At 36.7% G+C, this 22,600-nt stretch overlaps 1 pseudogene; it reads right to left on the bottom strand.

The window, feature by feature from the left end:
- Positions 1-332: 332 nt before the first annotated feature.
- LOC127804397 (uncharacterized) lies at positions 333-22,571 on the bottom strand (annotated as a pseudogene).
- Between the last annotated feature and the right edge of the window lie 29 nt (positions 22,572-22,600).

A 22,600-nucleotide genomic window follows, 5' to 3' on the forward strand; every position in this document is an offset into this window, starting at 1 on the left:
ATGGATATAATATATGTTTTTTTTTTTTTTTCTGTAAGCGAGAGATTCATAGAACAAAAAAACCAACGCCGAAACGGCTACATACCAAGGCCAAGGCATACCCCGGGCTAACCAAAAACCAGGGGTATGAACACAACAATGATCACCCTCTAGGCCAAAAGATGAGAGAAAAATAAGATAAAAAAAATAAGAAAAACGTAGGAAGAAGTGAACATAATGTACATAAAATAAACAGAAGCCTGGGTGTGATAGAAAGTAACAATCCAACTCGGAAGAATAAGCCTGCTGTACTGATCAAGAGAAGGAAAACTAAAAGCAAAGCGAGACCCAACTTAAGAGCCAGCATCGAACACAAGGCACCAGAGGGTCTGACACTGAACAAGAGACTCCGTGAACATAGAAGCCAGCCTCCAACAGTAAGCAAGAAGCAACTCAATGGGGAGGGAAAACCTGGACCCTCGGAAGCCACCAAACATGACGAAGAGCATAACTCTGAATAGACAGTTTAAATCGGAGAGTCGTCAGATGGGCCCGCACAACGCACTGAATCTAATGAGCCAACTGAGGGACATATCTCTCTTGATCACGGAAGCACCTGTTATTGCACTCCCTCCAGATGAAATAAACCAAAGCATGAAGCACCAATCTGTTCACCACCTGCCATGGGCCCTTGCCACTCCATCTCGCAGCAGCCCAAAGCACACTAGTATCCCATGACGCTAAGGCCAATTGAATTTGTTTGATCTGTGAAAGAATGTCAACACTTCTCTGGAATAAGGACACTCGAAACAAAGGTGATAATGCCTCTTCGCATTCATCCTGCAAAGGAAACATCTATTCAAAAAAAATAAAAAAAGGTTAATACGGTCAAGAGTAGAAAGATGTTCTCGAATCGCTAATCACAAAATAAAAGACTGAGTTGGAATACACTCCGACGACCACATGAGCCTATGCCAAGGAACTCGGGGATGCTGTTCCTGGAAGTCCTTAAGTGCAGCCCTGAAAGAAAAAACACCGTTCGCAATCGGGAGCCAAAAAATCTCATCCCGACATTGAAAGCTGGGAAGGCTAGGAAGGTGATTCCTAATAAGATTGTAGGTCGGACAGGGGAAAAGGAAGAGCCAATTCAAAGAGCCATTCTCAATGAAATCAGAGACCTTGGCCAAGGTATGGATACCTAATTGCTGTGGCAATTGGCAAGAGAAACGATCAATAAGCACACCCAAAGGGTGACATTGATCATGCCAAAGGAACACGCTATGATCGTCCCCAATTTTCCACCCCATTCTAGATCGCACAACTCCCCTGAGGGAGAGTAGCTTCCTTCAATACCACGAACAAGCATAAGGTCAAGGAACCTTGATAGGTTTGTTTTTTAGTATATTTTATCTTTTAATGATCTCACATGTGTTAAACCTGTTTTAGCCATATGTTTATTGATATATCTTTTATGTTTCTCTTTAGTGTCATCCTAAAGATAATGCATGAGTGTTTTGTAAATCTCATGATATGCTAAGTATTTTATGTGGCAGCATTACTCAAAGTTCAAGAGCAATGTGTTCTGTGTTTTACATCTAATGTTTAAGTAAGTGATTATATACTCAAGAGTGTTGCAATATTAAAACAGAACTTGCAGAGAGATTTTGAGTAAAATAAAGAAAGGCTCAACAAATTTCATAAATGAGAATGCTTATTTATAGGCTTACAACCAATCTAAAAGTGCTAAAAAATCTCAACTACAATCCAATTTTATTGGTCCTACTTTTGCTACCTGAAAATAGAAAAATATGGAGAAAGAATTTAAAACAGTAACAAAGACTAAGTCTAACTAAGACTTTTTCAAACTTCTGAGAAAACTCTCATGAGTTTTGACACTCCTCATTGAGATTTGCCTGGGATATGCCAAGCTTCATCCTTAGGAATTCTAGTCTTGATTTTGGAAGCCCCTTAGTCATTATATCAACAAGTTGCACATCAGTTGAGCAATAATGCAACTTGATAAGGGAATTCTTTTCAACTTCTCTTACGGAGTGAAATTTTACATTGATGTGCTTGGTCCTGCCATGTTGGACAGGATTTTGTGCAACGGCAATGGCCGACTTGTTGTCACAGTAAAGCTTAGTTGGTGAGTTTTGTTCCTGGTCTAGATTAGTAAGCAATTTTCTTAACCATATTACTTGATTTGCAGTAGCTGCTAGGGAGATATACCCAGCTTCTACAGTTGATTGAGCTACTACTTCTTGGTTTTTTGCATTCCAATAAACAACACAAGAACCAATTGTAAATACATATCCTGAAGTGCTCTTCATGTCATCAACACTTCTTGCCCAATCACTGTCAGCATAGCCTTCTAACTTAACTCCTCATGTCTTTAAGTACCAGATACCAAGGTTTGTTGTACCTCTAACATACTTCAGCACCCTTTTCGCAATTCCCATGTGAACATTGCTAGGTGAACTTATGAACCTTGAAAGTAAACTAGCTAGAAACATCAAGTCAGGTCTAGTTGTTGTTAAGTATAGTAAGCTGCCTACCAAGCTTTTATATGCAGAGGGTTCCTCAAGTTTCTCACCATCATTCTCAGAAATCTTCTCATTTTGTGCTAGCGGAGTTGCTGTTTCTTTACATGATTCAAGCTTGAACTTCTTGAGAATATTAATAGCATATTTTCTCTATGATATGAAGATACCAGAGCTGCACTGGAATACTTCCATTCCAAGGAAGTAATTCATGATGCCAGGATTAGTCATCTCAAATACATCTTGCATTTCCATTTTGAACTTATCCAGCAATTTTACATTGCTTCCAGTCACTAGCATGTCATCAACATAGAGTGATACTGCTAGTTGCAAACCACCATCATTTTGTTTCCAATACAATGTGGCTTCATTTTCACTCCTCCTAAAACCAAGTTGGATCATATGAGAATCAATCCTACTATATCAGGCCCTTGGTGCTTGCTTCAAACCATAAAGAGCCTTGTGCAACTTGTACACTTTGTGTTGATGGCCATCAACCTCAAAGCCTTCTGGTTGTTGAACATAGATTTCTTCTAGAAGTATACCATTTAGAAAAGTTGACTTAACATCTAGATGATACACTTTCCATCCCATTTGACCAGCAAGTGCAAGTAGTAGCCTTATAGTTTCATGTCTGGCCACTGGAGCAAATGTGTCACCACAGTTCACTCCAGCAACTTGAGCAAAGCCCTTCACAACCAATCTAGCCTTGTGCTTGAAGATTGAACCATCTGAATTGAATTTGGTTTTGAAAACCCATTTTACACTAATTGCCTTCTTAGCTTTAGGTAGTTCTATTAACTTCCAGGTTCCATTTCTTTCAATAGCATCAATTTCAATTTTCATGGCCTCAATCCATTCTGGAAATCTTGCAGCTTCTGTGTAACATGTAGGCTCTGCATGTATACGATTACACCTATCTTATACTTCAGATAAAGGCCTCACCTTAAGCACTGGTGTGTTTGAGGTAGCTTCAACATCTAGTGAATCTTCAATATTTGTACTTTCTATTGAAAGCATTTTCATCAAAGTGTACATCTTTACTTATCACAATTTTCATCCTTCTCAAACTAAAGATTTTGTAACCTTTTGATTCTACTGCATACCCAATGAAGACACCTTTCTCAGCTCTTTCATCAAGCTTGCCTCTCTTGATAGATGGCACATGAAAGTAGCATAATGAGCCAAATACTTTTAGATGCTTCACAGAAGGTTTTACACTAGACCATGCCTCTATTGGTGTTTTGTCTCGGACAGATTTTGTTGGTAGTCTGTTCAGCAAATAAATCGAGGTGTTGACTAGTTCAGCTCATAGAAACTTTGGTAACTTGTTTTCAAATAGCATGCACCTTGCCATTTCCATCACAGTTCTGTTTCTCCTTTCAGAGACTCCATTCTATTGTGGTGTATATGGAACTGTCAGCTGGCGTATAATTCCAGCTTCTTGGCAAAAAACATTGAACTCTTTTGAAGTATACTCACCTCCATTATCAATTTTGAGCACCTTAATCTTCTGGCCAGTTTGAGTTTCAACCATTTTTTTGAAGCTTTTGAACACAGACAACACTTGTGACTTGGTTTTTAAAAAATAAACCCAAATCATTCTACTGAAATCATCAATAAATAGCGCAAAATACACATTGTTGCTCAATGTGGCTGTGTTCATTAGTCCACAAATATCTAAGTGAACTAATTCTAGCTTGTGAATAGTTTTCTTGATCATATTTTTAGAGAATGATAGTGCTGCTTCCCTAGCTCACAACTTTCACAAATTTGAGCATTAACTATAATTTTTGGCATGTCTTCAACCATACCAACTTCTTGCATGAACTTCAATGACTTGAAGTTGAAATGACCAAATCTTTTGTGCCAAATAACACTCTCATCAATCTTGGCAGTAAAGACATGTCCTTCAACTAAATCCAACTTCATGTAAAAACTATTTCCATTCATTTTAATTTTTGCTATCTCTGTTCCATGTTCATTAGAGATAAAACAAAAATTTTCTTTAAAAGAAACTGCATATCCATTTCTAACCATTTGTGCAACACTAAGAAGATTTTGATGTCGTTCTGGAATGTAAAGAACATTAGTGACAAGTTTTGTACCTCTCTTGGTTTTGATTGCAATTGTCCCTTTTCCTTTGGCTTACACAACTTCACCATTTCCTATCTTGATCTTTGGTTGAACTAATTTGTCAATGGAGGTAAAAAAATGATAGATATTTGGTCATGTGACTAGAGTAGCCACTGTCAATGAGCCAAGTATTTAGTTCAGAAGAACCGAGTGCTGGTGATGCCATAAATAAATGCTCATCATCATTTTTGTCTTCTTCAGTCACATTTATATGTTGTTGTGTTTGGTGCTGAAGTTGTTTTTTCTTGTTTCTGCAATACTTCTCACTATGGCCAAGTTTATTGTAGAAGTTACATTGAAAAAAAAGTTTATCTTTGTACCAACAATCTTTCTCAGCATGATTGGTTCTTCTACAATGAGAGCAAGGCGAAAAATTTCCTTTTCTTGAGGATCCTTCAACTTTCCCTTTGTTGTTCTTGAAGAACTTCTTTCCTTGTAGGTTTCCAAAACTCTTTCCCTTGTACTTTTCTTGAAAAGCACCTTCGGTAGCTTCATCACCTCTCATTGAGACACTTTGCTCCTGTGCATGAAGCTTGCTGGTTAATTTTACAATTGTGAGACTTTGCAAGTCACAAGATTCTTTAATTTCAAATATCTTGGCCTCAAACTTTTGAGGTATTGACACCATGATCTTTTATACCACCCTTTGATCTGTAAATGCCCCACCAAGATGCCTCATTTGATTTACGACATCCATTAACCTGCCAGAATAATCTTTGACAGATTCGTTGTCTTTCATCTTCATAAACTCAAATTCTCTCTTCAATGTGAGGAGCCTGACAGTTTTGACTCTGTCATTGCCCTCAAATTCACCTTGGAGCTTGTCCCATACCTGTTTAGGTGTTTCTAAGTCCATGATTTTGGTGAAGATGTGATTTGCAAGTGCTGAGTGTAGGCAAGTGATGGCTTTGTCTTTCTTGAGCTTTTCCTCCTCATGTGCTCTCATCTGAGAAATTGTAGGATTTTCTCTCAATGGTGGTGGATCAGCTTCAAACAATACAACATTCCACAAACCTTGAGACTTTAAGTAAAACTTTATCTTGACAGCCTAAAGGTGATAGTATTCACCATTAAACATTGGAATTACAGATGAAGTACCGTTGGAGGTAGACATAGTGGCACCAATAAATCACTCAACCTCACTAATGTTTGCACTCCAAAAACTTTGCCTCACAGCCCGTAGAAAGTCAGCTCTGAAAGTGCTAAAAAAATAAAGAAAGGCTCAACAAATTTCATAAATGAGAATGCCTATTTAAAACTAAATTAAATAAAACTTGCAGAGAGATTTTGAGTAAAATAAAGAAAGGCTCAACAAATTTCATAAATGAGAATGCCTATTTATAGGCTTACAACCAATTTGAAAGCGCTAAAAAATTTCAACTACAATCCAATTTTATTGGCCCTACTTTTGCTACCTGAAAATAGAAAAATATGGAGCAAGAATCTAAAACAGTAACAAAGACTAAGTCTAACTAAGACTTTTTGAAACTTCTGGGGCAAACTCTCACGAGTTCTGACAAAGAGATGGTACTTGAGTTTTGATTTGTAGAATTTAAATTATCTTATTCTTCATGATAAGGTTGTGCTAATAACCTTAATATATTTTATGAATAATCTCGTTCTTATTTATGTGCCTGTTATATCAATAGGTTGCTCAAGGATCTCTAGGGATATCTTAAGTATCCTAATGCAATAGTGTCATGAATAAATATCATATATCCTCATGACACTTATAGTAAACTTAAGATTGAGAAATATCTTAAGTGCTCAAAATATGTGAAAGTATTTTTTAAATCTAGGAGCAATATGTTGATAAATTAGTATCAAACATCTTTGCTCTTAAGTAATGTGCATATATATATATATATAATGTGAAAGTATTTCCTAAGTTCTATTTCATAGAGATAAAATTCCTAAAGTTCTCAAGTCCTTAAATTTAAGAAGGATCTCTTTAAGAACTTGTTAAGTTGAATGTATGTTGCTTGATAAGAAAAATCATTCAAGATCTTCAAAGAATTTTAATGTTGTATGTTTTTCAAGTAATACTTCTTAGTGTTGCTCATGTTTAGGTTCAATGCATTTGAGTAATAAAATTCCAAAGGTTCTATCTTTCAAAAATTACTCAAAGTATGCATTAGTCATATATGTGAATGATGGCTTAGGATTTATAAAATAGAAATCATATATGTGTGCTTTGATAAATGAGATATCATGATGATCAAGCTAGGGCATCTTTGTGATATATGAACAATATGTAGTGTGCTTAATATATTTGCAATGTTTTATATGTTTTAGTCAAGTAAATATAAGTTACTTGACTTATAAATATTTCATGTGAGTATGTTTCATAAAGTTATCATGATATATCTTTATGTTACAGGCTATGTATTAATGTATAAGCCTAGTAGAATGATTCTTATTTGAATCTAGAAAAATGAGGTCTTTAGTTGAGTAATATATATTGTTCTCAACTTGTTTTCAAAGCCATGTGCCTTAGGAATATCTCATTTATTTTCAAAGGATTTCTATGTAACCAAGTGAATGTATTTGAAAAGTTAGTTTTAACCAATTTTCACAAACAACACTTGTGTTTGTTTGAGCTTAAGGTTTATATTATTTAGATGATGATGAAAATTGAGTTTTATATTTAAGCTCAATGTTTATGATATCTTAGATATTGTTTTGATGATATTCAAAACAATATATATATTGATTGAATGATAGTCGAGTAAAGCAAAGAATAAATCGAGTATTTATTGCAAGTTTCAGCTATATAAAAAGCAATCGAGTGATCAAAGTTATAGTCGAGTGTTATATCTTTTTAATCGACTAAGAGTTAAGCATAATCGAGTAAATTCTTTTATTAGTCGAGTATGTTGATCCCATAGTCGAGTAATTGTATTTGAGGATTGATTATGATGTTATATTATCTTTTAATTGAGTGTTCTTCATGAGCGATCGAGTATAAGTTGATGTATAATCTACTATTTGTGAGTGATAGTCGAGTATTTAATTCATGACTCTACATAATCGAGTAGCTGTTGAGCATAATTGAGTGCAGTCAAAGCTTACTCAAGTAGAGACCATGCTTACTCAAGTAAAGACCAAAGCTAGTTGAGTAAAGGTTAAATTTACTCGAGTAAATGTGTACTGAAACTGATTTTTATAGCCGTTAAACTAGCAATTGAACTAACCGTTGCAAGTGCATTTAATGCACTGTTTTAACTGTTAATGCTCCAAAATGGCTCTAAATGTTTTCTCAATCATTTAGCATGATATTTAAATATTCTAATGATTATTTTATGAAAAAAAGAAGGTTGTCCTTGTAAATTTCAGTCTTTTAACAACAAGTATAAAAGGAGATGAAGATGAAGAATAAGTATGCTATTCTTGAATTCTTTCTACTGCTTTGAGCCAAATAGATTCTTTAAACTTTCATATTCAATTAGAAAAAGAGAGAATAAGTGCTTGTATTCTTTACATTCTTTCTATCTCTCCTTTTTTTTTTTTTTGTAAGAAGTTAATCTTGTTATTTGTTCTCTATCTTATAAGAGCTTCTCAAGGTGTTTAAATTGTAAACTTCTCTTATCTTTTTGTGGTTTTGCTTGATCCCTAAAAGGCAAGAGGTTATGCTTGATCCTTTGAAAAAAAATGGTTACGCCTCATCCTTTAAAAGGCAGTGGTTTCGGTTGAGCCTTAAAAAATCGTTGTAAAGTTTTACAATTGGTTACTGCTGAGCTAGGGAAAAGCAAAGGTTATAGCTATACCTATCAAAAGATGAGGTAATAGCTGAGCCTGCAAAAGCTATAGTGGATTGTTTAAATCCTTGGTGAGGAGCCATGGGAGTGGAGTAGGCTAGTTGAGTCAAACCACTATAAATTTTGTGTCCTACATTGTTTCGTCTATTTTATTTTTCAACAAAAATTGAGATCAGTTTTAATTCTTCATCAAGAGCTTTCTAAAACTTAAAAAGGATAAGTTCGCTTGTATTGAATTTATCTTACATCTATTTCATATCAATTTCTGTCAAGTATATATTTAAAGCATCGGTATTCATTGTTTGCAAAATCAGAGTCTTTAAAATTAAGAAAAGTTTTTGAAAACCCAATTCACCTTTTCTTGGGTGTCTATCATTTCTTTCAGTAACCAAGCCTTACCTAAGTGAACCATTTTATATTTATTTGGTAGCTGCTGATAAGGCAATTAACTCAGTTCTAGTTTGAGAAGAAATGGGTGCACAAAGGCTTGTGTATTATGCAAATAATGTCCTAATAGGAGTTGAGATAAGATAATCACTATTAGAGAACCTTTCTTATGCTCTGGTAGTATAAACTTGAAAGCTAAAGCCTTACTTTCAAGCACATCGAATCATTGTGCTCATTGACTAGCCTGGTAACATCCCGCATCGAGTAATAGGAAGGACCAGAACAACTTACCCTGATGAACCTACGCAAACTTCCTAGGGGGTCACCCATCCCTGAGCTTCCCTAGCTCAAGCACGCTTAACCCGGGAGTTCTTTGCCTACATTCAGCCCAAAAGGTATCTAGCCGGTGTTGTTTCCTTCCTTATTGATCCTCGATATGTGCTTCCCTTCTCTGGGCTCTTGGGATATTACAAGGCTCTTCAATGGATCTTGGGCTCCTGGATTTCTTATGCTCTGGTAGTATCAACTTGAAAGCTAAAGCCTTACTTTCAAGCACATCGAATCATTGTGCTCATCAACCAGCCTCTTTAATAGATCTTGGGCTCCTAGATTTCTCAAGTTAACTATTAAAATGGATAGTGGAGTTGATCGAGTTTGACATCGAGTATCGAATAAGGCCATCTATAAAAGCCTAAGTTCTTTCCAACTTTATTGCTGAAAGTACTATTATGACCAAGGACTTAGCTTTAGATGATAGCAGATGGACCCTAATCGTGGATGAATCCTCTTACATTGGGGGGAATAGTGTTGAACTACTCATTCAAAGCCTGAATGGCAACACTTGGTATTACGCCTTATGTTTCAAGTTCATGGCCACTAATAACGAAGTCGAATGAAAAGGTTGATTAGCTTGGGGAGGGATGACTTAAGCTCACCTAAAAATAAATTTACTGAAAATGTAAAGAAGGTAATAATGCAAAACACAATACTTAGAGTGATTCGGCCCCAACTGTCTACTCTACTACCTTAACACCTTGGTATGAGTTTTAACCAACTTACTATTGGTTTCTTTTGTAAGCTAAGGTATAACCTTTACACAACTTTTTAATAGGCTAAAGTTGGAACCTTTACAATCTGTGATTTTTATGGATCAAGCACTTAACCTTCAATAAGAAGATTGATAAACGTTTTCAAAGAAAACACTTAGAGAAGCTTTCATAGATTATACACTCTGTATAAAAGTAGGCTTCTCACTTTGGTTTAGAGAATAAGGGTATATCACTTGAAGTTCTAACCCTTTGAAACAGAAAACATACTGTTGATGCCCTATCGAAGATAACTTCTTTAGTGCATTCATCCTTTTCTCATACTATACTTGCGGAGTGATTAACATGGAAGAGTATTGATGAAGCCCTCAAGATTTTGTAAGCAGAAAATGAGTTGAGCTAGATTGACCCCATCATTTCTTACTTGACAAATAGGATCCTCTTAGACATTGAGCAGGAGGCTCAAAATATGAGGTGGCAAGCAATGAAGTATGTCTTCCTCAGAACTAAGCTATACAAAAAATTGTTCACTCATCCCCTACTTAAATGCATTCGACCCACTAAGGTAAATTACATATTAATTAAGGGAAATACACAAAGGCATTTGCGACAACCATATGGGTGCTCAGGCCCTTTCTCAGGAAGCCTTAAGGCAAGGATGTTACTGACCAACTATGGGTTTGGGATGTTAAGCATCTGGTATGCACTTGAGAATGTTATCAAAGAACGACAAATTTAACCTATATTCTAGTTGTGGAGTTAACATAGCTCGCCTTTCTTATCCTTTCGCATAATGGGGGATTGATATACTTGGCCCTTTCCTTCATGCTCTTGAGTATTCATCATTGATAATTCAAATTCATCATTGGCTAATGGCTACCATAATTGTGCAGAGGGTCAAGTAGCTCTTAAGGAAGAATGATATTTGTTGATTTGGGATTCCTCAAGTATTGATCTTGAGCAATGAGACCTTATTCGCTAACAAATTAGTAACAGACTGGTGTAGAGAACTAGGGATCACTCAACACTTGACCTCAGTTGGGCACCCATAGGCCAATTGATAGATGGAGCTTGCAAATCAGGTAATTCTTCAAGGCTTATGGGCTCGGTTGGATAAAATAGGAGGTAACTAGGTGGAAGAGTTGCCAAGTGTCATATGGGATTATCGAACAACTCCTCATACATCGATAAAGGATATGCCTTTTAGTCAATGTTGTGGCTAGAGGTCATCTCGGCTGAGATTGGAGTTCCTAGCTTCCGAGTGGAAAATTATTCTACATAGGCAAATGAGGAGCACTTTAGACAACACTTGGATTTCTTGGATGAGCGATGGGATTGAGCATGATTAAGGCAATCCATGCATGATAATAAAAAAAATTGCTTAGTGTTATAATTCTCAAGTTTGGGCCAAGTATTTTCCAATAGGGAATCTTGTTTTGAGAAAGGCCATTATTAGCAATCCCAAGCCAGTAGGAAAATTAACCCAAATTGGGAGGGTTTGTGCCAAGTATATATTAGGGGTTCATATTTTGGGTTCCTATAGGTTGGAAGATCTAAATGGGAAACCAATCCCATGAGCATGGAATGTACAAAACTTGTTCTGGCTCAATCTTCCTATCATGTTTATTATACTTTAACTTGTTCATTTATTTGGTGAAATTATTTTAAATGGAGGTCCATCAAATATTTTAAATTTGAGATCTATCGAAAACCATAAATAAGCTTATTGAGTATTGATAAAATTCAAATAGATATTTCATTAGATTGTTTGTATGTGCGGATCATATAACAAAGATCTGCATTATGTGTTTAATGGAGATATACGGAGCATTAGGCATTTAACGGAGATCTACTAGACATTATGTGCTTAACAAGGATAAGTCAAGTATTGTGCATCTAAGTGAGGATCAACCATATGATCTATATTGTAACACCCCACTTCTCTGGAGCGATACGTAACGTAAGATTCCGGGGATATAATTTTTTTTTCAAATAAAAACCCATCACAAAAACTGTTCCCCGAAGATCTCGTTACACCTTCTCAGTATATCAATTATGAACCATCAATAAACTAAGACATGTACATCATCTCAAATGCAGAAGCTAGATCGAAACCTTAACAGATCATAACCGAAACCACTTTAGTCATATTATAAAATCAAACCAACGTTTACATGACGTCATCAAAAGTAACAACATAATTGAAAACGACATAAAGTAAACTATCCACTAATCGCCGTCACTCCTTAGCAATTCCTTTTCCCTTCGCACCGCTGTCTTCACCTAAAACGTTTGAATATTCTAGAGACATAGTCCAAATTAGATGATGAATCATCTAAGTGAGAGTTCAAAACATATTTTTCATGAATGAATGCAAGATATGAAATAAACCAATACACCCGATAAGCGCTAGCCCAAGAGAATCCCAAGTGCTTAACCCTACCACGGGAAAAGAGCAATCTTTCTAAAAGCTATGCCACCATACCGACTCGACGACATGACGACATGACGCGATTCTAGCTTAAGAGGGGCAAGTCAACACATCTCTCCAGATTACGCTTCCACTCTAAGCATCCGGGAACCACCATACAATCCAAACTCCAAAGTTTCACATAGACCACCTAGTCATCCTTATGCAACTTCCCTGGCCAAACGGCTTGGCACGGAAACCAAGGTGTCTATCCCAGCATACTTACCAGCACAAGATATCTCTATTATTCCGTTACGCCCTTGGAGAATTATAGCTACACTATCCAGACAACATCCTAGGCTGACATTCCATATGAACAACACAATATGGACCACCTAGTCATCCTAGTGCAACTTCCTTGACCAAACGGCCTGGCACGGAAACCAAGGCCGCTATCCTGACATGCACACCAGCATCAGATACCCCTATTATTTTGTCATACCCTTGAAGAATTATGGCTACACTATCCAGACAACATCCTAGGCTGACATCCCACATGAACAACACGATATGGACCACCTAGTCATCCTAGTGCAACTTCCCTAACCAAACGGCCTGGCATGGAAACCAAGGCAGCTATCCTGACATGCACACCAGCATCAGATACCCCTATTATTTCGTCATGCTCTTGGAGAATTATGGCTACACTATCCAGACAACATCTTAGGCTGACATTCCATACAAACCCACAAAACGCAAAATAATGCCACATTTCACAATTCAATGCATCATATAAACAACATTTTATAAAATGCAATGCACAAGTTTAAAACATTTAGGGACGAACCTCCCTCATAAAACCTACCGTTACCGGTTACCGATTACCGTTTGCATGTGTAATGCCCCGCTCCCATTTACGGGTGTTACTCGTGAACAATTATCTGAATTGTCCACCTGCCCGGTCTTTGGTGAAGGGTGGACCATGTTTCAAGACGAAACGCCCTAGGTGGGAACTAGACTCGTCCTTCCCTTCCCTCAACCCCAGGATTCACTAGCTGAATTGGGCTTCGACCACACCGCATTTGGTTGAAAGAAAACTCATGAAGATGCCCAACCGCCATTTTCTTATTTGCATTTAATTCTTTTTTCATCCAAGAATTTTACCGGACTCCATAAATCACCATTAAAATCAATCCATTGATTGATTATCAATTTTGGAGGAAAAACTCAAATTTTCAATTTTCCAAATTTCGGTATTATTTTCCAAAATACCCAAAAATCTCTTTTATTTTGAAAATTCCTTCGGGGTCCAAAATCAATTAAGAAATGCCCCAAATTTTCCCAAAAAAATCCAAATTTTTTAAAAAAATTGGCTAGCAGGGCCTATTGGAGAGCCCGGGGCCCCGCGGTGTGTTGGTCGTGCACGCTCGCTCGCCCGCGAGCCCCCGCGCGGCTGCTACTCGCGCCTGCTGCTGCCTGGGCCCTACTGCTGGCTTGCTGCCACTTTCACTTCCTTGCTTCCTCTTTTTTTTTTTATTTGGGCTTTCTAACCCCAAATTTTTCAGAAATAAATTAAATAAAAATACTTCACTTTCATTTAATTTTTGCCTCTATTTCTCCATAATTAAGGTTTACTCCACCTCTTTGATGCTTCCATAACATTCCAAAAATAAGACTTCACCAACACTTAGGCTTCAACATGCCATAAGCCATAATCTCATTTCAATTAAAAATAAAACACTACAAAGGAAATACACCCATAGCCTTAGGCTTAAACAAGCCATTACCAACCAAATACATTACATTACATAAATCAAAAGCAACAAAATGGGCTACCCTAAGCCATCCAATACACTTGAGTCTTCATTTCCATGCTTCCACAAGCCATTCCACCTTGTATTGATTTTTCCCATGCTTCCACAACCTATATGTAAGGGTAAAAACCTCATGAGTTATTAAGCTCAATAAGGGTGCAATGCCAAATAAATATGAACATAACAAGATTATATGATGTCAAATGCATGCAAGTGTGGCTAGGTTTCTTTGCCCTCACAACCCTTCAAGGTTAGAGGCATCAACCCACCATTTCAACCATGTTCCCAAACTAACCTATGGCCATAAGTCTCATGAACATAAAAGAACATGCCAAATGCAACATATACACTTATGAAACATACTTACAACACATTGCAAGACCACCCTCCCATGGGGCCATCCCTTACCTCTTCTTGAATCTTTAAATCTTCATTTCAAGAGAGCTTCCATCTTCATCTTCTCCCATCTAAGATGGCATTCCAACAAGTCACTTAATTTTTGCATACAAGCATACCAAAAATAAAGAGAAGAAAGTATAACTTGCCTTGATTCCTTCATCATCTTCTTTCTTCCTTTCTTCTTCATTATTTCCTCCCTTCTCCATTTCTTTCTCCAAATGGCCAAAGGAAGACAAGACTTCCTCACTTGCCATTATATACTAGTTTTCCATATTTCAAGAATGAAGCCATTCACTAAAGGCACAATCCATGTTCTTAAGGGAAAACTAAATCTCAACCATCCATTTCAATAAACAAGTCTTCTCTCTTGGAGAAAGCACAATCCATGTGCTCATTTCTTTTTAAATCCAAGCCTTTGGATTTTCAAGAGCCATCCACCACCATTGGATCATGTCCCATAAATAGATTTTTTTTCTATTTATTTAATTTGGACTAATTTCAAGACAAGCCTTGAAAGACATAATTGCTTTCTTTCTCATTTAATAAAATCTCCATATTTTCCAAATATTAATGGTGACCATTTACCATTTTCTTTTGAATTTTCTTTAATCCATATAATCATGCCTCTCATTAAATGCTTGAAAGACTAATTTGAATTTTCTTTGCATTTAATTTAATCTCTCTATTTAACTTGGACCACAAAATGCCAAGTGTCACAACAAGACACTAACCTTGGCTTCCAAGTTCTCATCTCATCCATCCATGTGGCATTACCACATTTATTCACCAATTTAAGAAAAAATAATTATTTCCTCTAATAATTTCATATTCTCCATTTTCCCTATTTTCCATAATTAATTTCCTCTATGGAATCACTCCAAAATTACCAAAATATCCTTTGTGAATTATTAATCCCATATATCTCCACATAAATACCAAAATTGAGATTTAATTCACTTACTCACCTAATTCCACATAGGAATTATTTCCAATTTACCAGAATACCCTTTTTATTGGACTTCACTATCCAAATTACCAAAATACCCCTCTCATAGGGTACGCTTAATCTCAAAATCTTTCACATTCTCAAGGGCAATTTTGAAATTTTCTCACTTCCATTCTCATTTTCATAACACTAGGATTACTGGGTGTTATAGCATGCAACAAAACCATTTTGCATGAAGTCACAACACATTTAGATAAAACAAACACCAAATTTTTAGAGTAGAAACACCCACAATAAATCAAGTTTTGATAGCGAACAACTCACAACTTAAAACCAAGTTTTCAGGTAGAACACTCACAAGTCAAAACCAACTTTTGGGATAGAACCATTGTAACGACCTGTTCTTCCAATCAAGTCGTTACTCGGGAAATCTTAGGATTTTTTTTTTTTACATTCACAAGATTTATAAATTTTCTTTTTCCATCCAGCCAATCTTAAAAACCACAATCTTTGCATGCTCCAAAACCCCAAAATTCCCCAATCATACCTATTTAGCTAACATAGATTAAAGATTGAAGCTAAGTAAGATATTTCAAGTGTACATCGAAAATAATAAGATCAAAATCCTAATAGATTGTCATGCGTTACCATAACATAGCATGTTCGTACATAATTGTCTCGGACTAAAATAAGATCAGAATAAGGATTACATGCCAATCGTACAAAAAGTGATATCGAAAGTAATTTAACATGCATGATTCCCTTCTTCAACTAACTAGCCACGTCTTTCTCTTCGCTGCAAGTCCCGGCTGGAACGTTGAATGTTTCAGGGGCATAACCTAGGTTAGATGCTGAATCATCTAAGTGAATGACATAAAAACAATTTTTATGAAATGCATGAATGATCATGTTCATGGCATAAATCAGACTCAACATGTCAACCTTGGGACATCACCTTGGCGTACTTAATCCCTGGAAAGTAATCTGGCCACTGCCTGTGGGAACCACCATTCCCACGCTTTTCGTAAGAACGAACATCGCCTCGTCCACAAGGAGACCCCAAATCCCAACCCACCAGTCATAACAATGACATGATTCAAATATGATAATAACATGCAAATCATGTGCCATGCATGTCAAAATATCATGTCTGGTTAATGCATCAAGTAATGATCATTATGCGTAAAATAATAAATTTAGAAATAATTAAGCCTCTCATAAGCTAAAGCATTTGAAATGGAATACCGAGAGTATAGGCAGGTCAATCACTAAACAGGGTAGAACTACTTACCTTACAAAAGATGATTTTGCCCCTACTGTCGATTTGCCTCAAAATTAGTGCAAAACTTCAAACTCCTTGGCCAAACCACCCCCTGGCCAATAATTCCCAGGAAAATCAATAATCCAATTGTTTTAGGATTTTCCAGAATTTTTCTCTAATTTTCCTCAAATTCCATAACCTTAATTTCTTTAAAAATACAAAATAAATACCTACTCAAGTAATTTTTTCCATTTTTCTCCATGAAAATTTCTGGAACAACATTTCAAATCTCCATAAATTTTCTGGGAATTTTTTAGAGTTTCTCCCTATTTTTCACAATTTTCTCCCAAAATTCCATTTTCTTTCAAAAATAAAAAATAAATACTTCCATAATCATTTTCCAAAATTTCTTCCACGAAAATGCATAAAAATACTTTCTTGATTTTCTGGATATTTTTCCATATTTTTTCAGAATATTTTTCTATTTATTTTCCTATTTTTGTTTCTTACCTTTCTTCTCCGGTCGTCTTCTCCAGCGACGACGACTAGCGACTATCTTCGATCGACAATTCGACGACACTTCCTGACTCCTTTCGAGCTTTTGGTCACAGTGGTGGCCTTCGATGGTCGAAACGATAGCCAGAAACACCTCGAAATGGCCGATTATAGTCGACTTCGGCGACCTTCACGATTTTTCAGCGAGCCCCAAAACTGCTTCAAAACACATCCAAAAATCACCAAATTTTCCAGAAATGTTCTCCACTACATGGGCAACAAAAGCCCTCAACCAATTTTCTCAAACGAACACCAAAACATTCTCGATTTGGCCATTTAAGTTCCTGCACTGGCGACCTTCAATATTTTCTTGTTATGCATAAAACCCACTCTAAACTACTCCAAAATACCCCAAAATCTCTAGATTCACTCCCCACGACCCAAGGAACAATATTCCCTTATCAAAAGCAACCAATTCTCTCTCTAAACCTTCCAATCGAACTTGAATTTGTATAAATCCATTCGGCTGCGAGTTTGCTATTTATAGGTGATTTCGCCCCCAAAATCCTTCGATTCTCGTGTTAATTATACCCTAAGATGCTAGATCTAGCTCATAATCACCTTGATTCGTCCTAAAAATTGAGAAAAATCCCTCAACATATCCGGTTATATCTTCGGCCATATACGACCGATTCTTGCGATTTCCATGGCCGATCTTCAGCCAATCTCCAGCACAATCAGCCCATAATGGTCTGAACCTACCCTAGGACCCTCTGGCAACCCTCTCGGCGACGACATGATGGCTGGTCGGAGATTGCAGTGCTGTACCCGATGTTGTGATAATTTCAGAGTTGCCCCTACTCAATTTTTCTCATTTTGCAGATTAGTCCTTTCCTAAATTTTTAGAGTTTTCTCAAGGACCTCAAACTCTAATTTTCTCATTTCATTCCCCAAAGAATTAAAAATTCCAATTTAACCACATTTGACCAAAATTTAGAAATTTCACTTAGGCCCGAATGTTTGAAAAATTACATTTTTACCTTTATCTTGCAAGTTTCTTCAGTTTTATTAATTCCAACTTTTCTTACATTTTCTTATCCCGAAAATTTTGTTTAACACAGACGTTACACCATATTTTGACCAAGAATTGAAAATTACACTTTGGCCCTAAAGATTGAAAAATCGCATGTATTCCCAATAATTTCACAAAATTCTAATTTTATTCATTCATAAATTTCTTGGGTATTAAAACCACTCACCTCGATGTATTCAGATCGCCTCGATTCTCATGCACGATCTCGATTTTTGTGCCAAATCACAAACATTTGTATTTATACTCAACCTCGAGCTGCAATATTCCCTAAACACCATATTTAATTAAGGAAGCATCAAAATCTATTTTCCTCAATTTTTCTATAATTTCCTTTATTTTCTCCTAATTTTCACCTTGATAATTCTAAAATAATTATTTCCTCAATCATTTTTCCCAATTTTTCCACATGATAAATCCTAGAATAAATCAATAAAAATTCTAGAAGAGGAAATACTGAAATTGCCCCTGTCACGCGTTTTCATGCGCTTAGCGCGTGGCTGCGAGTGGAAGTTGGCACGTGCAGCCACGCACCATCGTCTTCCTCGTTGATCCAGCCACTGACGGTGCTCCGATAGCCACGAAAAGGGTACCCCCTTGGAGCCCTTCTTCAGTCGATCACAATGCCACCGGTTTCAGGCCGAAAGGTCACCAAAAAATGCCCCAAACGGGCAGTTGCAGGCGGCGGTAGGCGGACCGCCACCCGCTTCTGGCCAAGCTTCGAATGACCTCTAGACTTGTTGAAAATGCTCCCAAAACTTCCCAAAATCTTCCTCTTGATGCAAGCACCAATAGCCCCTTATCAAAGCTCCCCAAATCATCTAAAAACACGATCGATTTGCTTGCTAAGTTTCGGCCGAAACCCTTGCTATTTATAACGAAAATCCAGTCAATCAATGGCCATGGATTAGCCTACAAGAAACCCTAGGCCATATACGACCTCCCCCGAACCTCTCTAGCCGGATTCGGCCTCCATGTGCGTGGATTTGCGGCGGATGATTTTCCATGTGCGTGGATTTGCATTTTCACCCCCTAGATTCTTCCAATGTCATTTCTACCCTTTGCATATCACCCCTGATCTTTCCAATACCACCATTAAGGCTCAAAAGTCTTGTACTATTCATTTCATCCTTGAGATTCCCAAAAATCTATCGTTTTGACATCCCCCGAGCAAAATTAGAAAATTACACATTAGCCTGCCCAGTCGATTTGACCTTAAATCCATTCGTTTCAACCCGAAATCACTTAAGGGTTGTTCTATACATACAATATTGGTCATTAACATGCTCCGTTGACTTTTCGGATGATCCCTACGTCAATTCGATTTTCTCAACCAGTCAACAGCTGTACCGAGAACTGTTCTCGATTCAATTTCTTTCATCACCAAAAATCATAACTCGAATCACTCGTCAATACTATACCATTTTCCTTGGCTAGCTAGGGTTCGGGGTACCCCCTTCGTCTAATTCGATCGCCTAAAGCTACGTTAGTATACCCTATAGTCTTATTTTTTCAAAAATTCCATTTATGCCCTTCATTAAATACCGTTTATATCCTCAAATCACTCCTGGGTATTACATATATTATAGGAAAGATCATCTGAACAAACGAAGGCATGTTTACGTAATAAGCATATACTAATAAAGGCTAGAAATTCTATAGAACATTAGTCAAGTGCAAGACCTTGTAAGTTCACTCATCGTCTAACTAAGCAATTTATTCTTCATCTAGTTTATTCTTAAATGTTCTCTAAACATTCTTAGATTTCTTTGATTTATTTAATATTTATTCAAAGTGCTTGAACTTCTTAAAAATCTATCAAATATCATTTAGCTTTGCTTGATGTATTCAAAGTTACCTGGAGAATCTTAAGTCCAGGCTACTTAGGGTCTAGACATTTATTGAGGGAATCTTAAGGGGATTATTATTGATTAGTCTCCTGAGCATCAATACCTTGTTTACTATTTATCAATTGAAAATTTGTAGTTTGTTTTGATGTGGAGATTCAAGCATCAATCTTTTTTTTGTTATTTAGCAAACTTGGACATAGGATTTTTGTTTCATTCAAAAAGAAGAAAAGTATTTCATTAGAGGAGAAAGAAAATGAATAGGAAATACATGAGCAAGAAAAAAAAAGGGGAGAAAAGACTCTTTAGGGCTACTCGAACGCCTTTGCCTCTACATTATTCTTTTGGGTTTATAACAAGTGATTTGTCCACTTTAGTTTGCTTCTCGATCACTTCTAGGCTCGCATTTGTTGACAAATAACCTTAACAACCTGCTCAATTAAGGGTGGCTTTCTAAAATCTTTCCTGGGAAAGGCTCAAAGTAGTGTAATCCCATCTTCTGGACATGTATAAGCTTTGTCCTCAGGATATCTTGGACCTCTAGGAGCTCAGTGGGATTCTTGAGTTAGGCTTTTATGTGTGTTCCGACTGAGGTGGAGGGTCTCGACCTTTTGCTCCATACTTTCTACTCGACTCCTCAACTAACGGAGCTCTTTATCCTTAGCGACAACAACTTCATGGGCAACTTTCAATTGATCCTGGAATTCAGGAACTTGATCCACAATTGACTTAACCTTTACGAGCTTGACCTCTTTCTCCTCTAAAGCCTTAGACTTAGAAATAATTCATTATCCAAGTCCAAAGCTTTTTGGGAGGCCAAGGTGAACCTCCTTCAAGGTTGAGAACATGACAGTGCTTTTAAAAAGGAAAAAGAACATTAAAGAATAGCAAAGCATGGGGGAGAATGGATTTAGCTCAACAATAAATATGGAAAGACGCTAAATTCTTCCATCCATTAGGAGTAACTTGGGAGGGGCTCAGATTGAAAAATTTAAAGATGGTGTAAACTATTTGAGGAAGGGGGACACGAAGACCTACCTTGAGGGCCTATTTGTACACCATCTTAAGGTTTAGCAGTGCTCAATAGGAAACAAGGTTTCCAGGCATGATGTATTCATAACCCTTAGTTAGAAGAAGGAATCTATGAATGAGAATCTCAATGTCCTCATTGCGAAATATAGAGATATCCCTTGTAAGATCCTTAAGAAGACCTCAGACTCCGTGCCTTGGACTACACCTACAATGGCTTGATCTCTTCAAACAAGGCCTCAACATTCTCTATTGACCTCACCGGGGACCTAGGTATGACCTAATGTTTTACAGAAAATAGATAAGATAAAAGAAGGAATATGAGTAGCATGGAAATATTTCATTAAAGATAACTTAGACTTAAATACATTTGAAAGATGCTAGAATAGAGGATCATGGCCCAAAATTCTAGTCAGCATAACTAACAACATAATCCACTACTTAATAACAACTTAGCAAAATAATAGGAACTAACAACCCACTAACAGTAAAAACATCTAGTTGAAACAAACTTTGATAGATTCCTAAGGCACATTTTCAGCGCTCCTCCTTGCCTTGGAAGTTGCAAACTCCAAGGTTATTCCTCAGAAACTCGAACCTGCTAAGTGAAAAAGACTTAGTAAAAATCTTAGTAGCTTGGTCCTCTATTTTTCAATAAACCAAACTTATATCTCCATTTTCCTACACTTCTCTCAAGTAAAACAATTTGACATTGAAATGCTTGGTCTTTCCATGGAAAACAGGATTATGTGAGGTTGAAATTGATGCTTGATTATCCACCAAGATTTTTGTGCCTTGGTCTTGTTCCAAACGTAGATCTGCTAGGATATTCCTTAACCAAATAACTTGATTGACAGCTACTGTTGCTGTAATGAACTCAACTTCTGCTGTTGATTGAGCTACTATTTCCTGTTTCATGGAACACCAAGAGAAAACACCTAAAACCATACTGAAATAGTACCCTAAAGTACTCTTCATATCATCCAAAGAACCTACCCAATCACTATCAAAATGACCGAATAATCTAAAATTTTGTTCTTTGCAATACTTTACTCCATAATTGACAGTTCCTTTGATGTATCTTACAAATCTTCTTGCTGCCTTCAAGTGTAATTCACTTGCACAATGCATGAATCTTGACATAATACTTACTGCAAATAGGATTTCAGGCCTTGTTGCTAAAAGGTACATTAAACACCCTATTAATCCTTTGAAATGAGCTTCATCAACTTTATCAGCTCCATCCTCCTTGTTGAACTTCTCTTTTTTATTCATAGGATTGTTCATTGCTTTGCAGTCATCAAGGTGGAATTTCTTGAGTATCTCCTTTGCATACTTATTTTGACAAATAAAAATTTCATGCTTCCTTTGAGTGATCTCTATTCCCAGGAAATAGGTCATAAGACCAAGATCTGTCATTTCAAAAACATTCATCCTTTCTTACTTAAATTCATCAATAAGTG

The sequence above is a fragment of the Diospyros lotus genome, chromosome 6 (assembly GCF_014633365.1).
Source record: "Diospyros lotus cultivar Yz01 chromosome 6, ASM1463336v1, whole genome shotgun sequence".
NCBI lineage: Eukaryota > Viridiplantae > Streptophyta > Magnoliopsida > Ericales > Ebenaceae > Diospyros > Diospyros lotus.